The 12916-nt window shown below is 39.7% G+C and overlaps 1 protein-coding gene across 9 annotated transcripts in view; it reads right to left on the bottom strand.

The window, feature by feature from the left end:
• tcf4 (transcription factor 4) overlaps positions 1-12916 on the bottom strand; it is a 243221-nt gene that overhangs the window by 50004 nt on the left and 180301 nt on the right. The gene's annotated exons all lie outside the window — the stretch shown is intronic.

Raw genomic sequence — 12916 nt, 5'->3', positions numbered from 1 at the left:
CATTATGCTAGAAAAAGAACATAATTTAAAACTTTTTTCTTTTTCAAGTTCTTCATCATTTTGAATCAGCATTTTCTTTCAGACTAAGGAAAGACACATTCAGGTGTTCATTTTATTAATGAATTAAGTTTTAATTCGATAATACCTCTGTTGGATTGCTTAACCTATAATTTAAGACAACTTGTAGCATAAAACAAACAAAAAAGATGATTACTGATAATTGTTCCAATGTTTCAAATCAATTACAGAAGAAGTATGATCGAGGTATGATCTTATTTTTAAACCAGTAAACCAGGTTAATTTTATCATTCATAGCTTTGAAGCCATATTTTTTAAAATTTATTTTTTTATTATACTATGAACCAGAAAACTCCAATCTTTTAATTTAAACTAATTTTCTAGATTATGATTTTTTTATTCATTTATTTATTTTACACAGGGTTTTAGTCATATGTCATTCAGAACCACATTTATAGAATATTTTATTCCTTTTTTGGGGTGTTAATGGCATTTTCTAACTTATGAAGCTCAACAAGACTTTAAAAACTTTATTAAAAACTTAACAAAGCAACAAAACTAAAGAATTTGAACACAGACTTCTCTTTATCTAATGGTTAGATTTATAGTAGTATAGTAAGGATACCAATTGGCACATATTTAGAAAGCAAAAACAGGGTAAATAACAATTATTTTAATTTAAAAATAATAATTTTAATGTAAGTAATCAACTGCAGAAGTTTTATGGTTATATTATTTACATTTTTTTTTTTAAATATCCTGACTTTAAGATCTGTCAATCAATACCTTAAAACTACAGTGTCAATGATGTCAACTATCTGCAGAGTCCAACACAGATTTTCAGTCAGTTATCCTCTTAAACAACCAAATCAGCGGTCTTCTGAGCGTCTCCTCTCAGAGGGAGAGGAGCAGCAGTAGCAGCAGTCATGCAGCAAACATGCAGCAGCATGAGAGACTGCAAGTACAACCAGCAGCCTGTCATCACTCAAACAGGTGACGCTCTTCCTCAGCAACATAGCGTCTGAGTTTGGTCATACTATCAGCTGGGGGTCCCCACAGCATGCCTTTGTGTGTGTGTGTGTGTGTGTGTGTGTGTGTGTGTGTGTGTGTGTGTGTGTGTGTGTGTGTGTGTGCATAGCGTGCGAACACTCAGCCATTACGCTAGCTCGCGCTGCATGACGCAAAAACTGGAACAGCTGTTGAAAACAATCTTCTCCGTTTCTGTCTTTCTCTCGTTGATTCCCATTAAAATGAAAAACCTCACTCCGCAGCTACACCTAATCTACCTCGATCCCCAACCAAAGACACGGGTTGCTTTGTTAACTTTAGAGTATTTGCATATGGATGGAGCACAGATGTGGTAAAAACCAAATGTGATGATAAAACACAGAAGGAATAAAAAGAGAGAGATGAAACAAAAACACTTGGGGGCATTATAAAAAAACATCATCTCACTTCCCACACTCCCCGAGAGAAATTATTAAAAACAGAAAACAGATTAAAACAGTTTCTTTTAAACAAAAACCTCATGATTTTTTTCTCTCACGTTGGATTGCAAGGATTGCTAGTTTGGGAAAGCTTCTTATTTCTTCTACCTAGTCCATCCTAGATCCTCTGCACTCCTGCAGGTGAACAGTCTTTGCGGAGAACCAAGAAACTAACAAATGGGTCAAATTTTTGCAACGCCTACCCGACTCTGAGGAGAGAAAGAGGCTTCCCCGTGTTTCCCTGTTTTGATTAACCTCTGTACATACAAGTGAGCGTCTCTGGTTCTCAGGGATCAGTTGAGGTCGAGATGGCCTTGCAGCAGGTTAATCAAAAACACAAACTGGGGGTATTTGTCTCATTTCATCCACGATGTGGACTTTGTGTTTCAAAACATCAGGTACGCTCAACGTGTTTTGACCTTTGTGGTTTAAAGTGTACTTCTTTCCCTTCTGATTTGATCCAACATCGCAGCTAAGGCTGGACTCATACTTCTCTGGGGTTCATGGGAGGGTTTGTAGTTCATTGTTTGGAGTACATTTTCATCTCCCTGAGGAACCTGTATCCTTACAGAAGTCGAAACAACCACTCAGACTGCTCGAGTCTTTGAGGCGTGTGTTTATGCAAGCTTCTCCCTGGGCCTGTGGGACTTCTGGTTACCCAGAATATCTCCTTTACACAGGTCTTTGGAGACCCTGTATCAGAGAAATTTCAGCTGAGTGTATAAGACAATGAGAAATGTTTCGTGAGGTGTTATAGTTGCATACATTCTGCATAGTATAATGCTTAATGGCAGCACATCAGGATTTTGAGGGCACAGTTATTCTTTATTTTTGGTTTATTGGTTCTTGATTGATCAATACACATGCAGTTGTTTTGCCCACCAGGTATAAATACAAGCTCTTAAATTTAGTCCACTTACTTCCGCTGAGTTTTATTAATTGAATTGGACAGGTTGCCCAGTAGCAGGACATCCAGTCGCACTCACATTCACACCTGTGGGCAATTTAGAATGACCAGTTTACCTAACCCCACTATTGCATGTGGATGGGGAATCTACGTCATATCTTACAACGTAACCATAAACCCTTTTTAACAATACGCTGATAACCTGATGTGCACCTATCTAGAAATGCAACTACACTTCGAGTCACCGCATCCTGCAATGACTGAATAGTGTAGAAATTATTGATTTTTTAATTGATTAATAATAAAGTGATTTTACTGAAAGTGACTGATATTTAATCCCAAAGAAATTTAGAGAGAAATTTTAAAAAAGCTTTGCTGCTCTGAGACTTTATGAGTCTGAGCTTGTCAACTAAAGTGGCTACAGTCTTAAGTAATAATAATGGATTGCATTTATATAGCGCTTTTCAAGGCACCCAAAGCGCCTTACAATGCCACTATTCATTCACTCTCACATTCACACACTGGTGGAGGCAAGCTACAGTTGTAGCCACAGCTGCCCTGGGGCAGACTGACAGAAGCGAGGCTGCCATGTCGCGCCATCGGCCCCTCTGGCCAACACCAGTAGGTGGTAGGGTAAAGTGTCTTGCCCAAGGACACAACGACCAGGACAGAGAGCCTGGGGATCGAACCGGCGACCTTCCGGTTACAGAACCCCCTGAGCCACGGTCAACCTAAAACTATGTGAAATGTGATTGGTGTAAAAGTAAAAACAAAGTAAACGTTTTTAACTTCATGAAAGAAAATAGTTACAGATAGACTGAAACACAGCGATGAACGGCATGACAGTCAGGATGTCAGAAGAGCACTGGGAACTGTGGGAATCGAATGCTGGGGTCAGGAAACACCCACCCATGAATAACCACACACACACGCACACACACTAACAAACTTCCAAATACACAAGCTCAAGCACACAGATAGAAGCTGCTAAGTCAGCTAGGAGAGGTCTGTACCTTCCCACAATGCACCTTGCACGACTTTAAGCACCCAAATCCCCCAGTCCACACATACACAAAGACACACACACACACACACACCCACAGAATCTGTGGATGTCATTAGAGCTAAACTAAAATCCCCTTAAACTTCCTCTTCCTCCTCCTCTTCCCCTCTGAGAACAGAGTATGTGCTCTAATCATAAAACCACATTTATTGACCCAAAGCCTGTGCAAGAACACACACACACACACATACACAAACAGAAACACACACACACACTCAAACACACATGTTTGTGTTGTTCCTGCTGAAAATATTCAGATTTATGTCTCATGCGGTGCAGGCATATTTTCCCATTGAATGCTGCTGTTAGACTGGTGACGAAAGAATGTGATTTGTACTGTATGTCTGTGTGTGTGTTAGAGACAGACAGCAACAGGTGCAGAGTGCGTTCAAGTCTGAAGAATGCAGAGGGACACAATAACAACCTCACTTCCAGCAGTCACACACACACACAGACACACACACAGAAGCATCAGTATTCCCACAGTTAACCAGCAGACCTTGAGCCAATGAGAGAAAGCCTCAACTGTTTTGTAATTTTACTGACCACAAACCACAGAAAATAATGCCAACCACAACAAAAACAGTTTGCATCCCATCAATAACCTTCATTTGGAGCTTTTTTTAAACCACTATTATGTAAACTGGGGGATATTCCCACAATTCATTGTTCTATGTCAAATACTTATTCTGCTCCAGTAGAAGCAGGTATGGAAAATAACTGTTGTGCTTTGGTATAAAGTAGAAACCAGTCACCCTGGGCTCTGTGTAAGAGAAAGACAAACACTACAAAATCAATTATCTGGACCACAATAGAAAAAAAAATGGAAATGGTTCAAAGTTTGCTGTGGCATGACAGAAAAGAGCTATTTAGGAAACCTGCTGACAGTCCTGTTAGTGCTAAAAAAAATCCCACTGGAGCATCACTGCTTGAATATCAGTGTTTCACACAGAACTGGAGCAACCTACATACTTTGTGACAATAATAATAATGGCACTGATGATGTGCTGCCTTTACACTGAGTAACTCCAATGACAGTGGAAGAGGTAGCTGCATTTCCTGCAAACAGCAGCGTGGGTGAGGTTGGGAAAGAACAAATTCCACAGCACCAAATGCATGCCACGACAATAGAGTTGGAGTCCATGACAGTCAAAGGCAAGACACTCACTGGACTCATTGTTGTTGGTTTCAACAGCGGCCTTGTCAGGTTGTTGGAAACGCAAGGCAAGAGGTGCCAGGGAATTAGCAACCTTTGCTAACATACGTGATATTAAAAAAAAACATTAAACATGGACATGAACCAAATAATGTCTGTAAAACTGAGATGTGTATCACCGTGGAAATGCAAGAGAGATACACAAAAAACAGGAACCACTCAAAACTACATTTTAAAAGATCCACAGAAACCAATGTAATCAGTTTCTTACCAAATCCAACACTAAAGCCACACAAAAGTTAACTATTTTAGTAAAACAGGTCACTATCTGCTACTACCTGAAAAAAACAATCCTGTCTCCTAAAAATTATGTTCCTTTAAAACTAAGCATTTTCAGTCATGTTTTGGGTTTTGTTTTTTTTTGTTTGGGCAAACATACAACCAAAACATTTAAGATAAGTACTCTGGCGAGGGTTAGCAGAAGCATGAGTCACAAGACTTTCACCTGAGAAAATGAGGTTTGATTAATGTGTGGGACCAGTTTGTTTCTCACTAAGTTTACTAATATTGTCTTCTTTACTTTTAAGGTTTATTTTAACTTTGTTTTGTACAGACCCTTTCACATTTTTTCACATTAAAAGCATCTCCTCCATTTTTGAGAAATCATGTTCACAACTGTCACCACACTAGAGAGATGACTGAAAAGGAATTTCTGTAGAAAAGCAAGAGAATAAAGGTTGATTATATTCATGAGATGAAATCTGGGAGAAAATCTGATTCTCTTAAAACCTAATTGAAAATGTACTTTAGTTCTCTGGCAACAACATATTTAGTAGACAGGGCTGACACAAATCAGGACAAACAGTTCTCCATGCAGAGAGACACAACACATTCAGTGGTGCACAATGAAAAAACCCCCACAGAAACAAGTATATGGTGTAACTAAATCTACACTTAATCTAACCAGTTTTTTAAGTGTTTCTTTATCACAGTTTCCTGTGCGATAGTAGAGACACAATCAACCTACTGGCATAAACCAGTTCCTAATACAAACCAGCAGAGCCAGATGTTTAAAGTGCTGATCAGTAGAACCCCCGACAGAATTCAGTAGAAGCGGTTGTGTAACGCCCGACGGGTTCGGAGAATCTTCACAGAACATGAAACATCACAGAATTCATCAAAGCTTTGTTCTGCAAAGCCCCCGGCAAAAACATGAGAGAATAAAGACACATTCCACTGAAAACCGATTCCTCATGGCGCTGACAACACACACACACACACACACACACACACACACACACACACACACACACACACACACAGAAAATGTACTCAGAGCAAAACAGCTGTGTAACTCACTGACCTGAACCAAAGGTAGGAAGAAAGACAACCTAAACCACATTTTAACTCAAAATTAGCAAAGTTCACACGTTGTGTTGACAAGTCCTGCTTCGCTTCAGCATTCAGTTTAATCCTCATTCTGCAAACATACTTCAGGTGTAAGGCCTACATGTGAAGCATGCGTGGAGAACACGAGAAAACGACTGAAAGTGAAAGTGTAGATTTCATTCCAGTTACATGCCACATTAGCACTACAAACATACATTAGCACTACAATAAAAATGTAGTTACTGCCCACTGATTCTGGTGTCACTGAGTTTATAAATTTTGAAGTAAAGTTCTATGTGTTAAAGCCAACTGGAGCCATTTTGACATGTATATAAATAATCCAAGGCTAATCGACATTTAAGGAAAAAAAAATGCCAAAAGATGGCAAATTGAAATGTGAAATGTTAATATATTCATGTTTCATTCAACTAGCTGATTAAAGGATCATTTCAGTTCTAATTTAATGTAAAAATGTTACTACAAGCAAAAGATAATAATATAATAAGGAAAATAATAAATAATAAAATAAAAAATCCATATAAAGAGACTAAATACATTTAAAAGAAGAAATAAAAGTGAAAATGTTACATAATGATCATGTAGGAAACATTTCTTTCTTCAGTTAGAACTTGTTGACAGAGATGGAAATGCTGTTGGGCCCTGGAGGATTTTGTGAGAAAGAGCGAGTGAAGAAACAACAAATAGAAGAGAATGAAATGCAAAAAGTTGGAAGCCGATAAAAAGACAGTAAACGGAAACAAAAGAGAGAAAAATGCAAGGATGGTAAAGAAAGAAAGAAGCAGGAGGCTCTTTTGTCTTTGTTCAGTGTTTGATGCTTCTTCTCCCAGTTATTGTCTCCAAATGTGGGGAGCATCTGTTCAGCCTCCCTGTGTCAGCCTCTGCTCTGACTGAAAAAGAAGAGGAGAAGGAGCTTCTCCTGCTTCACAATCACATTTTGATAACTAGTGGGAAACTCAGACAGCACATCCTCTTTCAAGGCCAGCACCAAGGTTGAGTTGTACTTCTAAAGAAAGTTACCAGAACGTAACCAAACATCATGCTCTCATCATCTCTTGTTGAAGATTCATTAATTGCATAAACTTCCATCTTCTACCTCACAGAGAAACTAGCATGTATGCTGTTTACCATGTTCACTATCTCTTTTAAGCATATTAGCATGCCAATATTTGCTGATTAGCACACAAACTATATCTAAAACTAAACTAAAATGGAGAACAAATGCAAACTGACTTCATGACAATAATTCATTATATTTTAAGGACCTCACTAAAAACACCCAACACTAATTTTCAAACTGAGCAGGGGATTGGAAGCCTGAGCTTTTATCAAGTAACTTGAGCTACTACTGCCTTTATATGGGGCATATGCTAACTTGTGCAACCGTAACTGTTCAAAGCATTCATCTGTCAGTTAAACTTAATTTTTGATCTTTCGATGTTGTGTTTGGTGTTGTTTGGTTTTGATGCAGCAGTTTCTCAATCCAAAGAGTTTTCTTATATAAGAGAAAATAAAGTAACCTTAAGTTTATGTTTCACTTTGACTTTCCAATGACACTATACAAAAAAGTCAGAAAATCACCAAAATCAACAAGACATCATCTGGGGATCATAAAAGCATGCAGAAAAATTTGTACCAATCTGTCAAGCAGATGTCGAGATATCTGTCACGGGGGCAGTAAGGCCACAAATCCTAAGAATTTATCCTCTGAGGACCTTAAATGCAAACATTTTCATTGCAATCTAGATGTGAGTTCTTCACAGCTTTGGATTTGAGCCACAGATACTTGGGTTGATGGATGCATTAAAGTGTTGAACCATAACATGTCCTATCTCCAGTCATTGGTGGTTTCTTTTAACCACGACCACAATCTCCAACCTAAAAAAGACATTACTGCATGGATACGCCTGGCATAAGTTTTGTTGTGTGTCCAAGTCCAAAAGAGTGAAAACACCTATGTGGGTGTCAACATGCGACGGTGTGAATTGTTCACACTAAGACAGTGGAAGCACCACAAAAAAAAAAAATTGCCACCTATTTTGTGCCCTGGATGTACCGTATATTTCCTTTTCCTGATCCAAAACTGTAACTGTTGTTAGTCATTTAAATAGTAGTATAAGGCGAGATGTGCAGAAAGATATTGTTATATGAATATGATATTAGTACAACCTGTCTAGTGCAGTGGTTGTTGATGGAGCCAGGTATAGTAGGGTGAAAGGCGGGATACATCCTGGACAGATCGCCAGGGCTAACACAGGGAGACAGACTCACATTCACACCTATGGAAGAGGACTTCTTTTCAAAATTATTGAAACTATTTTGTGTAAGTGATGGTAAAAGTACACCACAGACTTATTTATGTTGTTCAGCCATAATAAAAGAGCTTTGCCTGTTGCTGTCAAAGGGTCAACATCGTGTTTCTACTGCACAGGTTAAAAAAAGGGAAAAAAATTTCCGGCTTTTCTGTCCTCTCTCTCTCTGCCTCTCAGTATCCATCTATCCCTCTCTCTCTCTCTCTCTCTCTCTCACACACACACACACACACACACACACACACACACACACACACACAGAGTTTACCACACTTCATCCAAAGCAGATGTGCTGGAATGTGAACACTCAAAGGAGCAGTCACGAAACCTCTTGACAGACACACACACACACACACACAAACTCTCTCTCTCTCTCGCACAAACACACACACAGTCGGCTGCACCTGTGCCTTTCCATTTTTTTTCTCTCTTTGTTTCCCCCTCCCCCTCCTCCTCACTGTCCTCTGCCTCTCTCATTTCTAACAGGCTGGTTTCACTTTCATCTCGTCTTTATTCACCTTCACACAAACAGTTTAACACTGCAGGAAGCAGAAACGGAGGAGATACGCTGCAAAGGCTCCAAACAAAAGGAAAACAATACAAATAATCTGAATGATCAATGAAATCACTGACCATGTTGAACATTTCCCAAAGGTGATTTTTATTTTTTTTTTTACATATTATTAGTATTAGCTTTATTCCCAGCAAAGTAAAGCGGTCCTCTAGCCCTCCCCCTTCCACCTGTAGATGTCCCCCCCTCCTCTTAATTTACCATTCGCGCCGCCACACTCTGAGGCCATCCGGAGGCAGACGTGGGAAAGCAAATCAAATGCACCGCAGACGGATCAAACATTTTATTTTTTAGTGAGACGGGGGGTGTTTCTGTTTTTTAGATGTATTTTTATAGCGGAGATCTGAGCTGCGGCCTCGGAATCCTCTGAAGGTTAATTATGTTCCTGATTCAAAACACATGGAGGGAAAAACTGTGCGTGTGTGTGTGTGTGCGTGAGAGAGAGAGAGAAAGCGGAAGGAAATCCCACCCACACCTCCGAGCCGAGCCCTTTATTCTACCAACCTGCAATTGCACTAATGTGAACCAGATGTACGCACACACACACACAAACGCACACACACTCTGGCCGCCTAATTGACTCCATATGATGAAGAAGAAGCGAGCGGGAGAAAGGAAAGAGAGAGCGTTGGAAAGAAAATGCACAAATTCAAAGAAAGTGAAATAAAGAGGGAGATTAAGAAATACTATCAAGCAGTAGGGGGTCGAGTGAGTTGGAAAATGAAGCCAAAGGAGGAAATGGAAAAAAAATCTGCAGTGCCTCTAGTGGCCACTTGAGGCTGGCTCCAAAAAAGAGTCAGTCCCTGCAGACTGCCAAGCTCAAATGTCCATTTACAACTTTCAACTTTCAAAAAGGTTTATCTCTCTATAGCTAATTGTGCTGTTTGTAATAGGTGTACTGGAATGAATTATTTAATAAATAACATGCTAAAACTTTATTAATGTCTAAAGTTAGCAGCATGGGCACCACACTGACAGGTGTTGACACAGACAGCTGCAGCCACTAGCTGTCCACTGTCCACATCTCACTTAATTGGAGTCACTATCCTGGAACTTTGCTGTGGTGATAACTGCTTCAGCTTTGGTCACTAGCGTGTTATTTGTATGTTACTTAGCGCTAATTAGCAGGTATCTGTGTCTATGCTTTAGCTGATAACACTCCACACTATTGCCCAAATATAACATAAATAAAACTACAATTCAGGAACTAAAAGGTTCGCACTGCGGCTTCAAGACAGGGCTTCACAAACAAGTATGTGATGTCATTATGGTTTGTCATCTTTTATATACATTCTATGAAAAGATACAATAAAAGACAAAATGCAAGTGAAAGAATGAGAAATAACCATTTAAAATAAAATAAAAAATTTTTTTAACTTTAACTTAAGTAATGTTTAAAATAAAAGAGTCACAGACAGACAGAAAACAAGTGATAGAAAGACGGATGACAAAGAGAGAGCACACACACTCACACATCTGCAAAAATAGTTGGGTGTAATTGAAAACATGCGGAGTCTCCACACACTCGCAGTGAGTTTCACGGACCGAAACACATTCTTCAACTTACTTGTAACACACACACTCTCACATGCTCCCTGTGGAGCTCAGGCTTCCTGTGGCTTGATTAGAGCCCCCTATGTGAAGACAAGTGGACTCAGCATGTGTGTGTGTGCTTTAGCGTGGTGCACCTGTGACTGAAGGGGGGTCGAGTTACTCAGACAGAAAACACTGGGGGGCCGGACAAAGAGAGAGGTGTGTGACACATGAGTGAGTGTGAGCGGCTGGGACATTTTTGCATTAAAAAAAAAAGAAGAAGAAAAGTGTGCATATGACCATGTGAGAACAGGAAAATGTGTGTGCATGTGAGTGTGTTCAGAACAACACTTCAAGGAGGAAAAAGGCGATTTAGGACTTCCTTGTGCACAAATTTGTGCCATTTTTCTTTTCATACATCAAATGAAGTTTCCATTGGTTCTAATGGAAAACCTATTCTCCTCTCCTCTCAGGCAGCAGACTGTTTATCTATTATTTACCAGCTTTCTCCCTCAGCAGTAACCCAGTTAGCAGCTCTTCTTCTCATCAGCTTCAGCTACAAGAGTTTCACTGCACCTACACATTGCTATTTCACTGGTTTTTACTGGTTTCTGACCCTTTTTTTCTACACCAAAGCTGTTAGTGAGTCAAGCTGCTGAATCAGGCTTCACCATCAGAAGGAAACAAAGGATGTTTATCCCTTTATTCACTTCTAGTCCCGCTGGTTTCCTAAAACCTGATTACTTGAATGTTTCAATTTTAAAATGATTCATGTTATAGTGCCAATAACCTTCGTGAATCACAAAAAAACAGTGCGAAAGAAAAAAGACAGCGAGAGGAGGAGAAATGAAAGTAAATATCAGAGAGACTTCGGGAAGCTGCATCTGCGCAAACAGAAAGAAAGAAAAAAGTGAAACAGCGAATGAAAGAAAAACAAACAAATCAGTAAAAGGAAAGTAAAGAAAAGAAGCAGAAAACGAGAAAAAGACGAAGCAGGCGGTCCAGTTGTGTGGCATGTTTACACTGCGGCCTGTAAATGAATTCAAGATGGCGCCTGGTCTCGCCAGGAGCCACAACATCAAAGAGTCAGACAGCCAGTGAAGTCACAGCACTTTAATTGACCACTAATTACCCCGAATTAGCTCCAGGACCGTGTGTTTTTTAGGGATCTCGTCTATATGTATATTAGTTTGGACTGCGTGTGCAACTATAGTACAACATATATGGCACCTATTCTATTTTAGGGTATGCTCTTCTTTTTCCATCCATCCATCCCAATAAAGGGGCCGTCTTTTGAGAGAAAATCTGCCTGCAGTCAGTTTCCCGTCTGTGATGTGCAGTCACCTGGCAACTTGATATTTCCCACAGCCCGAGTTCACATCTTCAACTCTCTGTTTTACTGGACCACCAGTTATCCAAAGTTTTTTTCTGCTCTACTCTGGCAAACAACAATGAAATGCATCAAATTTTGATAGTTTAGAAGCTACAAAGGGAAACTAACTGAAGAAGGCGAGTTGCAACTATAGTTCAGTTAAAAAGTTTTTAAGGACTCTATTCAGTCAAGTCCCTCCATGAATGAGCAGAACCACCTTTAGCAGCAGTATCTTGGAGAAACTGTTTTCTGAATGAGTTTATCAGTCTCTCACATTAATGTGGAGAACTTTTGGGCCACTCTTCTTTTAAATGTTTCTTCACTTCATTGTGGTTTGCAGGTAGTTGTTAACTCACAGCTCTCTTTAAGTCCTGCCACAGCATTTCACTGAAGTCTGGATCTGACTGGACCTTCTTTCCTTTTTTATTCTGTTGCAGACTTGCTGCTGTGACTTTGGCCTGTTCCATGACCCAGTTTTTAGCTGTCAGACAGATGGCCTCACGTTTGACTCTAGAATACTTTGGTAAACACAGGAGTTGCTGGTTGACCTCATGACTGCAAGGTACCCAGGTCGTCCTCACCCCTCCACCACCGTGCTGACAGTTTGTGCTGTGTTTGGTTTTCGTCAAACATGCTCCTGTGCATTATTTCCAAACATTGCCACTTTGGTCTCGTCTGTCCAAAGAACATTGCTCAAAAAGTCTTGTGGTTTGCTCAGATGTAACTTAACAAACCTAAACTGTGCTACCATGTTCTTTTTAGAGAAAAGAAGCTTTCTAGTGGCAGCTCTTCCAAACAAGCCATACTTGTTCGGTCTTTTTCCAATTGTAGCAAGTATAACTCTTAAAACTATCCTCATAAAAATGTAACAAAACAAAGAGAAATGAACCGAGAGTATAATTCAGGCTTTACTGAGCCTTTGCAACAGAAGAAATCTTTGCCAGCAGCCCCCCTCAGACTACTCCTGGGCATCAATCACACAGTGAAGCAATGCAGAGAGAAAATTGAGAGGCTGAACCAGGATGATAAGAAAAAAAAAGACCACGTCAAGAGATGACGTTACATTGAAGTGATTATATCACCTCAGTTT

Source organism: Perissodus microlepis, chromosome 7, assembly GCF_051167445.1.
Source record: "Perissodus microlepis isolate ML-2025 ecotype Zambia chromosome 7, ASM5116744v1, whole genome shotgun sequence".
Classification (NCBI taxonomy): Eukaryota; Metazoa; Chordata; class Actinopteri; order Cichliformes; family Cichlidae; genus Perissodus; species Perissodus microlepis.
Note: the sequence above shows the minus strand (reverse complement) of the source record. Positions and strands in the feature narration are given on the sequence as shown.